Here is a 9,456-nt window from a genome sequence, read left to right as displayed (position 1 = left end):
AAAAAGTCTGCTACAAAAATACAAAAAAAATTGTTTTGAAAAAAAAAATACTTTAGCTCAGATATATATCTGGTTTTGGATCTGCAGGTAAAACAATATTAATTTTTATGGATCCGGAATTTCGCTTGGCTGCTTGTTCATGTCACTATATAATTGTCATAGAACATTGGATACAAGCAACCGAGTGAGTGAGTGGGTATTTTTCCTGTGACAGGTTTTATGTTACTTATAGGAGATGCAGGTCTCAGACGTTTACCACTTTGGTAAAAAACTCACGAGCACGGATCTGGTGCTGACAAACCTAGAAACATAATCGGAGTGAACCGGGATTCGAAACCACGATCCTATGTTTCTGGCGTGCCCAAGGGAGGCAACTCTGCACAGCGAATTGCAGCGCTTAAGAGTGAGTGAGTGAGTGAGTGAGTGAGTGAGTTTGGTTTAACGGCGCTTTTAACAGTATTCCAGTTATATCACGGCGTGTCAGCTTAATGTGGGAGGAAAGCCCGAAGTGATGCAGGTCTCAGACGTTTACCACTTCGGTGAAACCCACGAGCACGGGTATGGTGCTGACAAACCTAGAAACATAATCGGGGCGAACCGGGATTCGAACCCACAATCATAGGTTTCTGGCGTGCCCAAGGGACGCAACTCTGCATAGCGAATCGCGGCGCCTTAGACGACTGGGCCACCCGTGCCCCCGCAGCGCTTAAGACGACTGGGTCACCCGTGCCGAAAATATGAAGTGTTCATTGACTTGTCTGTGTATCATTAGACAATTTAAGAGACCACCCATCAGATATAACGATAGGTCTGCCAAACTACAAACTCAGACATTGTCTTGTTCATCGATCGTTCGCAAACCATAACCTTTAAGACGCAAGAACTCCGTGCTTCAAAGTGGGGAACCAACTGCAAGCAGGTTGGACGCTCCCTGAATCAATCTGCTCGACCGCGTACAGGTCGCGTGCTGGGGATCCGATACAGACAGGAGGCGGGGAAAGGTTGGGCCGACACAAACATCATGGACACAAAGGCACACGGAGCCAGTCTATGGCATCAGAATCAGATCAGAAAAGCCAGTCGATTGGCCGTCTTCATATCATGTTTAAAATAGAGGCAAATTTTCTGTAGCTCGACTGACGTTTACCTACAATGTCCGTGTGAGCTTATGTCATGGTTTTCAATCCGTTTGCATTAAACTACAAATCCTTCCAAACACATCATCAACATTTCTATAGAACATGTTCCCGGCTGCAACAAGTAAGTTTTCATTTTAAAATATACAATGGACGCCAAAGCTACTCAAGTCGGTGAAGAAGTTAGCCTTACCGCAAATCACTTCTAAGAAATCGTTGGACCTATAATTGCTTTCAAATGCTTCAAGATTGTTCATGAGATAAATACATGTTTAGAAATATTCAAAACAGACACCATGACGGTTGTCAGACATAGAATGTTTGAAATCAGTTGAAGTTCAAGGTTGTGTACGACATACTCCGTGCCCGCTGTGCTTAAAGAGTTATCGCACATTTATGTTGTCTAATGTATATCGATCGGTACATTACGACATGGGTTTGTTTGTTTGTTGTTTAACGCCGCACTCAGCAATATTCCAGCTATATGACGGCGGTCTGTAAATAATCGAGTCTGGACCAGACAATCCAGTGATTGATATCATGAGCATCGACCCACGCAATTGGGATCGATGACATGCATCAACCAAGTCAGCGAGCCTGACCATCCGATCCCGTTAGTCGCCTTTTACGACAAGCATAGTCATCTTTTACGGCAAGCATGGGTTGCTGAAGACCTATTCTACCCCGGAATCTTCACGGGTCTTACGACATGGGATCGACTTTGAAGTCACTACTGACATAATCAGCATACAAATAGCTCATTACTCCAATATGCATGTCATCCTCACCCAATTGCGTGGATCTATGCTCATTATGACAATCACTGGATTGTCTGGTCCAGAATCGATTATTTACAGTTCGCTGTCATATAGCTGTAATATTGCTCAGTGCAGCTTTAAACAACAAACAAAACATTACTCCAATCTTTATCTAAATTAGAAACTAAAATTTAGATGCTTTAATATGATTGATAGCTTCAGCGTATTTGCTTTCAAAACCATACTTCGAGAAAGTTTCCCTGTCTGTCGCGTGTACTGTATCGTAGGACGGATGGACGACGGTCAGCGCGTCTGATAGCATGGCACCGAAGTCCGTATTGGCAGAGCTAAAACCACCCACGCGGTTCACATGAAACTTCGAAGATCACAGAGCCAGGGAGACGTCAGTTCCGACATAATTGCATTAAGATTAGTTCAAGCCATCAAATTGTGAACCAAAACACGTCCCGTCGGACACTTCAAAAGTCATTTTCCGGAAGAATAATACACCGCGAAGACATTATAGTTAACCGGGGTCAGCGGTGGCGCGACCAGAACTGGGATAAACTTTACTATGGTAATAATTTCGGTTAACTCTAAAACGTTTGGCGATATGTATGCGGAATATGATTTAGTTCATATTCTTGTTGCGAACCATAGTGTATACGATCCTTTATATATACTCTGCAAAAAAGGAAACGCAACACAGATAATTTTGGCCATGAAAGCAAAATTAGCGGACCAAGAGGTGCAAAAAATTAAGAGGTTTAATGTGTTATAGTGTCAGGGACAAATTTCCCGGATCAAAATGATCACAAGAAGGACATGGAAACCATTAGTCGGGATACACGTACGATTCGGAAATCGCGCCCAGTGCATTAACAAAAGGGCCACGGAGCTGCACGCACTGCGCGTGCAGCAGAACGGTATAAAAGTGCAGGGGTCTTGATTGCCTGGCATCTGCGTCAATCGAACAGTGACAGTTCAACAACATGCCAAGATTAACAGAAGTGCAAAGAAACAACGTCATAGGCCGCTTGCAGGCAGGGCAATCCCGATCAACTGCAGCCAGGGCTTTCAATGTCGCGCCCAGCACCATCAGAAAGCGGTTTCAACAGCATTGGTCAACACGTGATCGGCCAAGGTCGGTGCGCCAACTACGTGAATGGACGACCACAGTCACCTCAACCGCCATCCAAAATACCCGGACTGCGCAGAATCTCCGACCAGACCGTACGAACCAGTTTAAGAGCAGCAGGTCTGCGAGCAAGACGTCCTGTTCGACGCGTCTTATTGAGTCGACAACATCGTCAACAACGACTGCATTGGTGTCGCCAAATCAGGGTATGGCCTCGACTGCGATGGAGAGGTGTCTGGTTCAGCGACGAATCAAGATTTCTCCTCCGTCGAGGGAGGGGATGGAAGAGCACAGGTCTACAGACGTCGGGGAGAACGTTACGCCGGAAACTGCGTACAGGAAGTGGACAGGTTTGGTGGGATTAGCGTTATGTTGTGGGCGACTATCTCTCATCATTGCAGAACAGGTTTGGTCCATATCCAGGGCAATCTTACGGCTCAACGATACATCCTACCACACGTCCTCCTAATTGCAGCCAACGGCAACGGTGTATTCAAGCAGAACAACGCTCGGTCGCATACAGCACGGATCACAAGGGCCTGTATACACAACAACGTTGATGTTCTCCCCTGGCCCTCCAGATTCCCTGATTTGAAGCCGATAGAGCACCTGTGGGATGAATGGGATAGACGGCTACGGCGACGTCAACCACAACCCCAGACGTTGCAGCAGTTGGCTTTTGCGTTGCAGGCCAAGTGGGCTACCATTCCCCAGGATGTGATTCGCATACTCGTCTATTCCATGGGCGGGAGATGTCATGCCGGTATCGATTCCAACGGGGGACATACGCGTTATTGATGGTACATGACCTTCACCTTGGACATTTCCTATGTACCGATAACTGATATGACTACAATCACCAAGTGTTCTCTCCACAACATTTTGGCTCAATACCTTGTACGGTTCCATGTATAAATGTATTTTCCTGCCTCACACACATCTGACTTTGCGTTTCATTTTTTAAGAGTATATTTCCATGATCCATTCCAAATAATAACCTACATTAAATTCTTCATTATAAATAGGAAACATGTATATGTGTGTGTATATTGGGTATGATATATAAATCGTTCAGGATGAAAGGCGGGTGTGTGTATATTGGGTATGATATATAAATCATTCGGGATGAAAGGCGGGTGTGTGTATATCGGGTATGATATATACATCGTTCAGGATGAAAGGCGGGTGTATGTATATCGGGTATGATATATACATCGTTCAGGATGAAAGGCGGGTGTATGTATATCGGGTATGATATATACGTCGTTCAGGATGAAAGGCGGGTGTGTGTATATTGGGTATGATATATAAATCATTCAGGATGAAAGGCGGGTGTGTGTATATCGTGTATGATATATACATAGTTCAGGATGAAAGGCGGGTGTGTGTATATTGGGTATGATATATAAATCATTCAGGATGAAAGGCGGGTGTGTGTATATCGGGTATGATATATACATCGTTCAGGATGAAAGGCGGGTGTGTGTATATTGGGTATGATATATAAATCGTTCAGGATGAAAGGCGGGTGTGTGTATATCGGGTATGATATATACATCGTTCAGGATGAAAGGCGGGTGTGTGTATATTGGGTATGATATATAAATCGTTCAGGATGAAAGGCGGGTGTGTGTATATCGGGTATGATATATACATCATTCAGGATGAAAGGCGGGTGTGTGTATATTGGGTATGATATATAAATCGTTCAGGATGAAAGGCGGGTGTGTGTATATTGGGTATGATATATAAATCATTCAGGATGAAAGGCGGGTGTGTGTATATCGGGTATGATATATATATACATCGTCCATGATGAAAGGCGGGTGTGTTATATATCGGGTATGATATATACATCGTTCAGGATGAAAGGCGGGTGTGTATATATATGGTATGATATATACATCGTTCAGGATGAAAGGCGGGTGTGTGTATATCGGGTATGATATATACATCGTTCAGGATGAAAGGCGGGTGTGTGTATATCGGGTATGATATATACATCGTTCAGGATGAAAGGCGGGTGTGTGTATGTCGGGTATAATATATACATCGTTCATGATGAAAGGCGGGGGTGTGTATATTGGGTATAATATATAAATCATTCAGGATGAAAGGCGGGTGTGTGTATATCGGGTATGATATATAAATCGTTCAGGATGAACGGCGGGTGTGTGTATATCGGGTATGATATACACATCGTTCAGGATGAAAGGCGGGTGTGTGTATATCGGGTATGATATATACATCGTTCAGGATGAAAGGCGGGTGTGTATATATCGGGTATGATATATACATCGTTCAGGATGAAAGGCGGGTGTGTATATATCGGGTATGATATATACATTGTTCAGGATGAAAGGCGGGTGTGTGTATATCGGGTATGATATACACATCGTTCGGGATGAAAGGCGGGTGTGTATATATCGGGTATGATATATACATCGTTCAGGATGAAAGGCGGGTGTGTGTATATCGGGTATGATATACACATCGTTCAGGATGAAAGGCGGGTGTGTGTATATCGGGTATGATATATACATCGTTCAGGATGAAAGGCGGGTGTGTATATATCGGGTATGATATATACACCGTTCAGGATGAAAGGCGGGTGTGTATATATCGGGTATGATATATACATTGTTCAGGATGAAAGGCGGGTGTATGTATATCGGGTATGATATATACATCGTTCAGGATGAAAGGCGGGTGTGTGTATATCGGGTATGATATATACATCGTTCAGGATGAAAGGCGGGTGTGTGTATATCGGGTATGATATATACATCGTTCAGGATGAAAGGCGACAGACAGTGTTCACTCAGAAAGATGGACAACAGGGTTTGTGTCGAATGTATTATATTATGCATACTTCAGAAGGCTGTAGAAGCAATGTACACTTAGAAACATGCTGAGAAGCATCATATCCAAGCTGGATGCTGACGATTTTGTATCGAGATGAGAAATTTTTTCTCAGCTACAATTTTTAAAACTGAGACCCTGATTAAAAAGAAAAGAAAAACACCTTGCAGCAATATGATTTTTATGGCAGGCAGTGTTTCCAACCCCCCCCCCCCCATCAGTATATCAAATGGTCGTTCCTCAGCTGGCCTAAAGTCATGAGGATCCATGGATAGTGCGGTGTGTATGTGTCAATGATGAACATAGCTTAGAATATACCTACATCTACTAAACCGGCTTGCATTTCATGATCATGACACCACAGCTACCGTCTTTTCTTCAAAACCACAAAGAGTATTTTACAAAATGAGTCAATAAAGGATATTCCTCTGTAATTATTAGGCTCTTGAATATTTCCTGCCTTGTGCAGTGGACAAATAATACTGTTTCCCCACTTGGGAGGGAATGTACCACGGTCAAACAGTTTATTGAACAGTTTTCTTCGAGTTGGTGTAAAGTTGTGCAGTAAGTCACCCAGAAGACCAGGTCCAGGAGTCTTTTTTTATTTTAACACTTTTCAACAAGAATATAATTCTTCCTCTGTAAATGGTCTGTTCAGATCATTTACGTAAAATGTTCTGTCAGATGGAGATCCCAATTGATATCAATTATAGCTGAATAATTAAATACAGTGTCACTGACATACAGAAGATTTTAAAATGGTTACACTACTGCTCAACTGATATATTCATGGTGATTGTACGAATGCTTCTCCCTCTTTAATTTTTTCCCCCAAAACACCAGGGATTCTTTCTTGAATTTATTAACACAGTTCTTTTTTCCTCAAAACAGCTTCTTAAAATCATTTCGAAGAATTCTGTAAGTATCAAAGCATGTACCGATAGTTTAATGATCTTAAACAGGATATCACCGAGGTGTTACGAACAGGTTATAGTGTTGTGCGCAACAACATGATGACGTCATCAGACATTGCTCAGTGCAATACGTCTTTGATCAGTGTGTTTATGGATGGCATACGCATACAGTCACTTATTTAGGCATAGGGGTTAAAGCTGAAACATTTACACATGTGCCGATTATGTAGCTTTATTAGCAGAGGCTCATCTAAATTTATATCCTCTTTGAGTGTTTTGTACAACCGGTGTAACAATAGCATGCGATCTGTTAAATGAAACACTGCCAGTTTTTGAGGTCTGTCAATCTCCCAGACCAAGTAGATTTGATTTACTGAGAAAAACGATTGCATTTCTACGTTTGTTTAACATGACACCTGTGTGCCATGATGACTGAGGAAGTGGGGCAATGAATAAACCCCATGGGTTGATGATAGTATGATCACGGTTGTTGGTTGGTTGTTTAACGCCGCACTCAGCAATATTCCAGCTATATGACGGCGGTCTGTAAATAATCGAGTCTGGACCAGACAATCCAATGATTGACATCATGAACATCGATCCACGTAATTGGGATCGATGACATCCATCAACCAAGTCAGCGAGCCTGACCACCCGATCCCGTTAGTCGCCTTTTACGACAAGCATAGTCGCCTTTTACGGCAAGCATGCGTTGCTGAAGACCTATTCTAACCCGGAATCTTCACGGGTCTCATGATAGTATGAAGATGTAAAGTTCCGCTGTAAGCAACGTTTCGCCTATATGTTTGTTAATGCAAAAGAAGAACGTCAAAGGAACATGGTTTGTTTTCTTCAGTGCAGCTTGGCGTAAAAAACGTAGAACGTGGCAAGTGTCTTCTGAATGGCGTTTAGAAAATGCTGTAAATAACGCTGTGAATGCTGATTTAGTAATGTGTATGAACGAGTAAGCATATACTCCGAAACGCTGTGTTCCTCATAATAAAGAAGTTGACATCCATATATTCTCTTCCTTAATGTGTATCAATGCCTTTGCAAGACGTGTCTTCAGTTGCCGTATACGGCCACTAAGAACAACATAACTAATAACTAATAGTATTGTGACAGTATAAAGGATAAGGTACAGCAGTGAACTGGGTCGATCAGCACATTGGGTGAAGCTTGTGTAACTCTTAAGTGAATAATATTAGTTATGGCGTCTTCATAGCGTGAGCCGAGCCCAACATTTTTCTGCTAACCTAATATAACACCGTATACGGCAACAAAAGACACCATAACGAATTTATTATGCCGAAAAATTTACACTCTCTGGTATCCATAAACTTGACACAACCGTTCGCTGACGTGAGGGTCAAAGGGAGACTACTCTTCAAACCTTAGAGACCAAACCTTGTTGACAATTTTAACTATAATCTTTATCAATAAAGTCACGAACGTGATCTAAAACACAGATTAATGTCCTTGCACATCACAATTAAAGATAATAAAATACAAAACAGTGTCAAATAATGAATTTCGGTACCAGAATGTTCATGTGAAATATGTGAGTAGGGTGTTGGAAAATCCAAGTCGGCTGTTACTGACTGTATACGGTCTCAGATTAGGTCAGTAACAACCCAATCTAATTAAAATCAGACCTTAGTTCTCGCTACCGCTAAACTAAGATCTGATTTTAATGAGATTGGTAACAACCATCTTGGATTTTTACTGACGGTATATGGGCTCATGTGGGGTTATATATATATTTATGCCATTAGTAGTCCTGCTCTCTAGTTGGTCCATCTCACTTGAGGCATAGTAATTACAAATGCATTGCGCCAGTTCCTTTGACATTCACGAAAGTTTCGCTGCAGACACACGATAACGAACAAAGTCTTCATTAAAACATCAAACATCTTGCAACTTAAACCAACAGTTTTTACCCCTTATGTGGCCTACCCAAACATATTCAGCTAAATGAATATATATGTCGTGGTTGAACAAGATAATGTGTTATTAACTTTAAATACTGATTTTCATCGTAGAACATTCCATTACTGCGTGGATTTATCATTGTTAGACAGAAGGAACCCGTTTCTACCGCTCCACATACCCTGTGTAAAGATGGGCATGAATAGAGGATATAATTATTTCATGGATCGAGTGTATAAATTGTTTCTCTCATCGAGGGGCGAGAATCTCCTTTCCCCCCGTCACGAGGTCACGAGATGAGGGAAACATGATATATCCTATTTATTATATACTTTTTGTGTAGTTGTCTACCAGAATATTAAATATATTTCATTACAAATGTAAAACCTTGAAACGTAAATTCTCCCTACCTAACACAAAGGGACGGTTCACCACCCCTTGTATTTGCGACTTAAAATGTAGTTTCGTGTTTGCAAAATCTTAAAAAATATAAACAAAAGTATAAAAAATACTTAGGGTCACGAAAATTCTTTCACATATATTTAGATATGATTACATACAAAATCAATTTTAACAAATATATTCTTGAAAACTAGGAGACCGCTTTTCGAAAGAATAACAAAAGGCAAGAAGCGATATTAACTCCATAAACGACTGTCTGTCATTATTTTGCCTTGTTAATGTAGACCAAACGTAAAAAGAATGTCAACAGTTTGTAT

This window comes from Haliotis rufescens, unplaced genomic scaffold (assembly GCF_023055435.1).
Source record: "Haliotis rufescens isolate VD_foot unplaced genomic scaffold, xgHalRufe1.0.p SCAF_46, whole genome shotgun sequence".
Taxonomy (NCBI): Eukaryota; Metazoa; Mollusca; class Gastropoda; order Lepetellida; family Haliotidae; genus Haliotis; species Haliotis rufescens.
This window is presented reverse-complemented; position numbering follows the sequence as displayed.